Source organism: Melanotaenia boesemani, chromosome 20 (genome assembly GCF_017639745.1).
Source record: "Melanotaenia boesemani isolate fMelBoe1 chromosome 20, fMelBoe1.pri, whole genome shotgun sequence".
In the NCBI taxonomy this organism is placed as follows: domain Eukaryota; kingdom Metazoa; phylum Chordata; class Actinopteri; order Atheriniformes; family Melanotaeniidae; genus Melanotaenia; species Melanotaenia boesemani.
In genome coordinates, this window is record NC_055701.1 from 2,161,476 (window position 1) to 2,171,009 (window position 9,534).

General features: G+C 41.4%; 1 long non-coding RNA gene across 1 annotated transcript; it reads left to right on the top strand.

The window, feature by feature from the left end:
- The first annotated feature begins 4,835 nt into the window (after positions 1 to 4,835).
- Positions 4,836 to 7,037, top strand: LOC121630677. Its single transcript, XR_006008574.1, has 2 exons — positions 4,836 to 5,255; positions 5,956 to 7,037. It is a non-coding gene; the product is annotated as an uncharacterized LOC121630677 (long non-coding RNA).
- The last annotated feature ends 2,497 nt before the right edge of the window (positions 7,038 to 9,534 follow it).

The following is a 9,534-nucleotide window of genomic DNA, read 5'->3' on the forward strand; positions in this document are numbered from 1 at the left end:
GATTTAGCAAAAGGGCTAGTTTTCATCTGTGGTCCCTGACCAGGTCTTACAAAGATTATATTAATCAATGACATAAAACTGACCAAACTTGATAGACCAAAAACAGCAATTAAAGGTCCCATATTATACACTTTATTCCCAATCTGAGACCATTCATTAATATCTAAATGAAATATTTCCGCCATGGTATGGACAAATCGACCCTCAGTTTGAGTGCAGCGGCTTCTCTTCACCTCCCTCTTTTTAGCAGCTTCAGAAATGTGCCGTTTATGGTGGGCGGAACCCTGGTGGAGCAGCTCAGCTGTTGGCTCCGCCCATCGCATCGCCCGTCATGAGGTGATTGACAGGTTAATATATTTTCAAGCTATCAGACTAATAAGGCCGAAACGATAAAATAACTGCCAGCTCTTACCTCTCCAGCTGTGTCACGGACAGTTGGTATTGAACCTGGCTTCAGCTTCAAACGGTTGGCGAAGCCTGCTTTCCATGCCCCCATGTTGTGGAAACAGTCCTCTTTGAAATGCTGGCCACAGACATGCAAAACCTTTGGAAATTTTCCGGGTACATTTCCTCCAAAAATAAAATTAATCCACTCAGTCCTCGTGGGTTCAGTGGATGGAAGTAAAAAAACGTTTTCGTGTTCATTTATGCAGCCACAAACAGAACAGTGCTTCTGTCGCTTAGCCATGTCCGCTAACGAGGGTTGCTGAAGAGGGAAAAACACTGGGCGCTAGGTGATTTTTAGAGGGCGGGCTTTGAGAGCCGGTAGACGGGTCCATCGCTCTGTGGGGAGTGGTTATTGTCCCTTATGACGTCATAACGTACACGCTTTCAAACAAGCTCATTTCAGCGCTTACTTCCCTAGAGGTGGAGCAGGGGGGAGAGAGAGCGCCTGAAAGAGTTTCACACTTACGGGTCTCCTACACATGCGGGGGGACCAGTATGACTGTTCCAAAACCATTAAAAAGTGAATTTTGCATAATATGGGACCTTTAACAATAACATTAACATCTACACTAAACCATAAAGCAAGACAACTACACAACATATAAAAACACAGAACAAATCAAAGATTTGGATGTGCTTCTTCTCAGTGTGCTCTATTCTTCAGGTACAGACTTCTTTTTTACTTAATGTAGGGCTTCTTGCTTCTTTTGGTGGATGCACCAGGAGAAGATGCAAGGATGAGGGTGAAGCACACACACGGACAGAAAACACCGATTATGCAGCGGCATCACGTTTTAATGGAAAAGGGACGCGATGATCAAAATTCTTTCTAAGCTGATGTACAGAAAGTTACTGAGAGGGACATCAGAGGAGGTGATCGTCTAAAAAATTGCTGCAGGGGGTAGTGTTGTAGAAATATAACAGATATCTTCTCCCACTGGGCAGATGCTTCAGCCCCACGTATTTTAAAATTAGAAGTTGATGAAGATGATGGTCTGACTTGCTTTAAATCACAGGCGACAAAATTTAGATAGAATTCTTAGATTTCATTTTCAGACAGAAGGTAATTTTCCTGTAATGTGTCAGACGGTCACACTGCGTCTGCAGCTTCTCTGCATCGGTGTGTTTGTTCTTCTAGAGTGTGCAGTACATCTTGGGTATTGTAGTGTGAAGTAGCTTTGGGGAAACGTAGGCAGAGATTGTTGCAGGGCCTCAATAATCTGAACGAGTTCATGTTCCAAGTTCATCATTTGAAAAATTTATTTTCTATATTTTTCCTTGTGTGTTCACCGGTAAGCATGCACATGGGAGTGGGTTAGCTCATAAGTGAGATTTAATGCAAGTGTGTGTGAGCGACCCTGACTCTGATGAAGACCTGTTGTCATGTGTTGGCCTTTATACTTACATACATACATACATACATACATACATAGAAACATACATACATGCATACATATATATATATGTATGAATGTATATATAAGGCTACTGCCTAACCACTGTAAATTGCTTTGGAGACTGTCATGTAATGTAGTGTTAGCACAAACAACAACCTGTGGTTGGCATGAAGCTGGACTCCCTGGTGACAGTGGCAGAGAGGAGAACACTAAAAAAACTACTGGCTATTGTGAATGATGCCAGTCACCCTCTGCACACTGTCATCAGTGCACAGAGAAGCCCGACCAGTAACAGGCTGCTCCTCCCCAAGAGTAGGACCAACCGGCTCAGAGACTCCTTTGTCCCCCGAGCCATCAAACTGTACAACTCTGCATTAGGCAGGAGGGGGAGAAGGAGGGGGGAGAGGGAGGGGGAGAAGGAGGGGGGAGAGGGAGGTGTGCAGTCCGCCTGATACAACACATGCACAATAACCCATACAAACAGTTGCAATAACTTATACGTGTAATAGTGAACTGGGAATCTGTACCACCTCTACTGTGTGCAATGCTTGTTTATATTGTTTTATTTAACTTATCTTATTGTTATTATTGTTATATTTATTGCATTCTATTTGCCTCTATTTTGCTTTGTACCTGTATATATTGTGTCTTGTGCTTGTCCTGCTTTACTGTTGGTGTTGTTTTGCTACTGGTACCCAAATTTCCCTGAGAGCTCTCTGAAGGGATTAATAAAGTATTTCTATTCTATTCTGTTCTATTCTATTCTATTCTATTCTATTCTATTCTATTCTAAATTGTTTTTTCAATTGCATTAGAAAATAAATGGAAGATAAAGAGAATAGAACTGTTTGGTCTTTGAGTTGAATCCAGTTGTTGAACACTGACCAGAGGAGCCCAAGTACAGTCCTGGAGAGCTTCTATCCTGCATCCCAACACACCTGAATCAAATGAAAGTCTCGTTACCAGCCTCTGCAGGGCTGAATGACATGTGGAGGAGGGAATTCAACCACTTCATTCAGATGTGTTGGGGAAGGGATGCATGTAAAAGTTTCAGGATAGTAGCTCTCCAGTACAGGACTTGGGCACCCCTGGTGTAGACGTGTCCATCTCTTTCAAGTGGAGAAGCTGCACAAATTAAGGCAAAAGTTGACAGTTTCTGCCTGGATCTCATTGGGGAGACCAGAATTTAAGGATGCTCTACAGGTTCTCTCCACAGGCTCATTAGTAGTTTTTCACTTATTTGCAGAAAGATCCTTCTCTTTTCCCAGACTGCATGAAAACTATCACTGTTATAATAATGTGGAGCAACCTCCTTCAGTTTGTCTTTAATGAAGCTCATCAGGAAACTAAAGATCAAACCTGTCTAAGGTTGTTATCGATGATCTAAACAGATGGAGAAACACCACAAGATGAATCTAACACAGAAAAACTAACTTAACCCAGATATCTGAAATCCTACATGCAGAATCAGCTGGAACACTGTATATGAAAACAATTTGTAATCCAAAACCAACATGAAGGTGGCAGCAACCCACCTCTTTTAGGATTTAAACGACAGGGTCTAATGCTGGAATAAAAACCAAGCTGCAGTTTTTACCTCATCTGCAGCTGATGAAGGGGGCTGCTGATTCTCTGTGTGGGATGGAGACATTTCACATTTTGTTGATGCTGTAATCTCTGTTTGATCTGCAGTAAAACTCGAGTTGGCTGGACTTTAAATCAGGCCGTTGAGCAGTTTATGGTACATTTAATTGAATCCTGGAGTCAGCTTCCAGGTATACATCATTACCGCTGGAATTAGGTTCTGATTCATATTGGCAGAACTTTACAGCTCTAACATTCACCCTCTATTAGCCGGTTTTATTTAGTCGGCTGTAGAAGAGCAGAATGTACATCATCTCCATCTGAAGACTGAACTAAACCAGCGTCCTTCACCTCTAAAAGATCATCACTGTCTCTATTTGTGATGCGGTTAAATACAGTTCTTATGATTTAATCGATTCATGATATTTTAGGTTTTTATTAGCTCACTGATAAATCAAGGGCAGATGCTTCTGTAGTCATGACTGATTCTGAGAGATGATGCTCTGCAGCTGAAGACACGAACGATTGACTGTAAAACCAGCAGAGCCTCCAACAAGTCAAACCATTCGCAACCTCAGGTTGTCGCTTTGTCTACGACATGGGTTTCCAGCTCCGGTCCTCGAGAAGAAAAAAATCAGAATCAGAAGTCAGAATATATCCTAAAACACATCAAAATTGGTCCCTTGCTTTTAACCCCTCGCTAGTTAGACTAGGAGCAGCAGGCTGCCATGTTTCCAGCGCCCGCGGGGCTGTTAATGGAGGTATTAAACACTATGATTGATTAATCGTAAAAACCCTTCAATATTATCCATAAAGGTTCATTTGTGAACTAGGGATGTTCCGATGCCATTTTTTTCTGTCTGATACTGATTACGATACTTGGGGTTTAGGTATCTGAGGATGCCGAGTACGGATCCGATACCATGTTATTTTATTAAGAGGCCGTGTGTTACAGCTTGTGTTGATTTGTTTCTGAAGGATTTTGTCTTGTCAGATTTGTTTAGTTGTAGAAAGAAAGAACCAAGGTGTGATTGTGGAGGATGTCACCAGCCTGTGAAACAGGACAGAAAGATCGTAAAACATCCAGTATGTTTCACAGCCGGCAGGAAAACCAGCAGCTCGGACTCTTACAGCAATGTGACGTGTTAACTAAACGTTACATTAGACCGACGAGAAAAACTGTTCCAACATCACGACTGGGCGTGAGGCTGATGCCTGTTAGTGGTCAGTGGTCAATGGTCTGTAGAATAAAGGGTTTGTCTCACCATCTTGGATCTGTGTTTAGAAGACGTGTTTAAAAAAAAAAAAAAAAAACATAAGCAGGTGAATGGAAACAGTACAAATGAGCCGGTAACTAACCCACTGCCAAGTCAGCATCCTCCCAGTAATAGGACTGATCATGAATGACGTCAAAATGCTATTTTTAGAACAGCGTACTGCGCAGGCGCCGCCGCCATATTGGATTCGGACAAACAACCTGTAGAGCGTGTATACTGTGTTTGTACGAGCAAAGTTGCATTCCGAATAGCCGAATATTTCTTTAACAAAACCATTATGGTAACAACTAAACACTGCTGCTTCGGTGTCTGCCGAAGTGACTCGCAATATAGTGACCGTGAACATATGAAGGGAGTGTTTTTCATTCCATTTCCAAAGCCCGGAAGAGAACCAGAGAAATGCCAACGTTGGGTACGAGCTTGTAAACGGGAGGGATTCACTGAGAAAAATGTGACAAAGGATACATACATTTGCTCTTTGCATTTCCTCGGTGGAAAAGGGCCAACAATTGATGATCCAGACCCAATACCAGCAACAACATCTGGACAGGTAGGTTCTTTGCCTTTTCCGCGGCAGAATGGTCATTCATACAGTTCATGATATCCTTTTTCCGTAGCTGGTTGTCCAGACAATTGCCTCTACGCACAGCTCCACTCTTTACTGAACTTAAGGCAACTTCTTGTCTTTCATTACTGGACGAACTATTATAACTATTATTAATTATAATGTCTCGGATTCAGATGAATTTGAGACATTAGTGAGATCCCACCTGTTAATCCCACTTCTCAAGTATTGCTCAAGTAGTTATCTCAACTCAACCTCCTTTGTCTCAATGATGTCTTTTCCCCTTTTTTGCTTACCTCTTGCTTCTATGGTAACCTTAGGAGAAGTAATTCAGCAACAAATGATCACAGAATGATACGAGTATGAGAAGCTCAAACTAGTCTCATGAGACAAGAATGAACAACAGATGATAAACTCTGCTTTACTGTGGGCAGTTGTCATGGAATCCAGTAGCTGAACACTCCACATTTTGTAACACAGGCTTTTTAGACCTTACCTCTCAAAGCCACCAAAGTATTAAGACTAATGGGCCACTATTTATTTTTCTTTGACCTGCCTGTCAGCTGGGTGTCAATAAAACAGGCCAAGCTTGCTCAGCCAATGTTCTATTGTCATGTTTTGTTTTGTGATTGTGTTTATAAACCAAATGAGGTATTATCTTATAAAACTCATTTTCTGTTTCTAGGTGGAGAAAATAGCCCGCAAAAGGAAAGCTCCTACCCAAAGAAATGAGGCTGTTTCTGAAGCAAAGAGAAAGAGGAAAAGATTGACCCACAACAACACTCCATCGTCCATTAATTGTAATAGAAATGAAGTTCAAATAAAAACATTTCAGATGCATTTGTTTTTTTTATTGTGACTGATAATGTTCACTGTGATCTTGGTTGAAGATCCTCATTTGCTGGACTTGACCCTCGCTGTAATGCAGCTTTGATGTTATACCATGCACCACCGTCTACAGCTGGATCAATTGGTAATTTTTGATCCACAGCATGCTGGCATCTGTACAAACACAATGCATGGAGTAATGTATTTATCTAATAATCAAACAGAACAATGTCTCTGAAAATAAATATATCTTGCCTTTGTATTTATAATTCATAAAGGAGCTATACCTGATATTATTTTAATATGTCTAAGAAGAATGGTTTTTACATAGTATATTATGTGGTATAAGGGGTAAGTCCATAAAACCGAATGACTCATTGATTGCTAGGGATGTAAGGAAACAATCGAAAATTGATTTAAAATCAATTCAAACTGGTTTAAATGGAAATCGATGTAGAAAAAAGGAAAATTGATTTGCATGTAATGCATCAATGAAGATGACGTTCAAAACAAATCATCTTTTGTTCACAAAAAGATTTGTTTTCCATTCCTATCCATTTCCATAATAATTATTTGTTCAGTGTTAAGTTTTGTTAGTACAACAAGCAATAGAAGGCCACAGTTTTAAACAAGGGAGAAAGGGGCAAATATAAGAAAAAGACTATTTGGCCATAAAATAACTCAAAACAATTTTATTGGTAGTGGCAGGCCACTTTTTCGGACAGTGGAGTTAACTTCTGTAACTGATTTAATATCACGTTTAGCTCCTTAACAAGTTAGGGTTGCACTGTCAGAGTTAATGATGGGTAATAGCCTAGATTTAAAATAAATTCCTACTATAACATTCTTACTACATTTTGGTGGCTAAAGTGTGTTTAGGTCTGCTGAAATGTGAAACACACTAGTTACACCGCATACAACACTAATAACTGAGCGAGAGCTAGCTTAAAAACAGCTTACCTTTCAACTAATAAAGCTTTCTTTCCGCTCACTTTGAGGCCTCTACATGTCAACCAACGTTTAAGTTCAACAACACTGTGTTTATTGATTGAACTGTACTGAAATGAAGCTCCCGGGACGTCTTTTTCTTCCAAAACTACACGTACACTAGGTGTCGTCATTGTAAGCTAACTCTTTGTTTGTCCGAACTCGCGCTGTTGCCGGAGCTCATGAATATTGATGAGTAAATGTGACGTCATTTGAGATCAGTGCTATTCCCACAGCTCGAAGCAATTCCACAGTGGATGTCCTCCACAGTTGTTGATCTTTAGTTTAGCCTCACCTGACCAATGTTTCCTCCATCATCTCCCCCAGTGTGTCAGATACTTCTTCCCTTTAGTTTTCCCGTCATGTCCCATCATCAATCTGAAAAGAGGATTCATTTTTATTTTCACTCAGAACTGTTCAGCATTTCAACATCTTTTAGAAGCTCTGAGGGTTTCCTTTATCTTCTAACAAGATCATCTACAAATTCCAGGATTATTTCAGAGTTTTAATCTTCATCAGACACTGAAGAGAAACTTGGAGACGGAGCTTTAAATCAGGATGTGTGAACACTTTGGTAAGAGAATCTGTTCTGAGGTCTCAGAGAAGACCTCAGTGATATCTCTCATCACATTAAGTGAGAGGAGACAGAACACATGACGCCTGAGGACGGCACATCTGACCCAAGATGATGGATGGAGATGAGCAGCTGTGGTTTGTGGGAGCTGTGTTGACATTTCCTGACCGAGGTCTGACGGTGCACGAGCAGCTGGGTGATAAGCGGTTCTGTTAGAAATCCGTTGCACCTGCAGCAGGAAGAAGATCTGCAGCATGTGACATGCACAGAGAAAATATGAAACGCTCAGACACCATGAAGAAAAAACACTAAAGGTTGCTGAAAAACACAGAGGTCACCAAAACCTGAAGATCTATTTTCTGTGGAAGTTGATGAAGCCCATCCAGGTCTTCCTGCAGATGTCATGTTCAGACTTGTAACAATAAGAACTACGCAGGTAGAATTCCAAACAGAGAAGCAGAAAGCAGCAGATCCTGCAGGAGGAACACAGCCGTCCCGATCTGGAAGCTCAGAGCAGAGTGCATTGTGGGACGGCACGGCCTCCTTTTAGACCCTTTGGTGGGATTGAATAGTTTATTTTGTTCTGGAACATTCCTGAATGAGTTGACCTGGAGGTATCTAAGCAGCCATGAAATGATGCTTCCTTTATTGTCTATTTAAGGAAACACCAGAGCATCCTTAAAAAAGGAGATGATTCCATCCCAGAATTCCTTGCGGCTGCAGCTTTCTGGATGCTGGATGATGTTTCTGATAATGTGAGGACAGTGGGGTGAGAACATATTTCATTAGATCGCTGCTAACGCTTCTATTCTCACCAGCGTCTCAGGAGCGGTAGTGTGTAGCTCTGTGGGGTAAATGTGATGGATAGCTACCTTTTAGCTGATCTACGGAGGTTTTCCAGCATTTCTATCCCGTCCAGGAGGTTTACAATCCAGCCACTAAATGTAGTTTTATTCAGAGACTTTATCTGGTAAATCCACAATGATCCATGATAACAGCTTTATTTATCACATTTCACCATAAAAACATCACCATCACTACTATGTTGCTAAGAGACCTCTATTTAGACCTGGACATGATGATGAAGCCACTTCCTGTCAGACTTTCCACCAATCAGAGAGCTTAGATTGACGGTAACGTCCAATCAGGAGCAGCCAAAGATCAACCAGTGAGCAGAAAGTTCTATGTGTGTGTGAAAAGAAGAAAAATAATGCTCCTCTATGGCTGGAATAAAGCCAAGAAGACGTTTCTGATGCACGGTGGCGCCACAAAGCAGCTGAGCTGGAGTTGGTTTAGTGAGGATAGCAGGTAAATAGTAGCAGGAATAACTGGAAATGAGGAAAAAGTGGAAACATGGAAATAGTTTCTGTTGTGTGTTTGTTTCAATAACAATATTTTTCTCCTGAAAGCCAAGACTTGAGAGAACGATGAGATGAGAAAAGGTTTGGTCACTGTTGATCTGTGTGTTATTTCTACAAAGTTCTGTTAGTAATAAATTCTGCTTTCTTCCTTTATGCAGACCAACTTCACAGGTAAGTTTGCTCTGGTTCTCATTGCAGCTGCATCAGCTCCAAACTCCTTTCCTTAATCCCATCGTGTTTTCCAACACAGTGAAGGAAAGAGCTCAGGAGAAAATGATAGAGGTCTTCCTTTTCTATCCAAGCTTGTTTTTCTAACTTCCGCCCCCTTGTCTCCTCCATCCTCCTATCTGGGACAGATTCTGTCTCAGGTCCCCCTCCAGGAGGAGAAAGGATGCGATAGGAGGAGCTGGATCCTTTACATCAGCTGTGAGAAGATCCACAGAGCAGACGGAGCTGAAGTTCCATTCAAAGGTCCTCCCTGACAGCAGCTGTGATCCGGAGCAGGGCTGTTGGA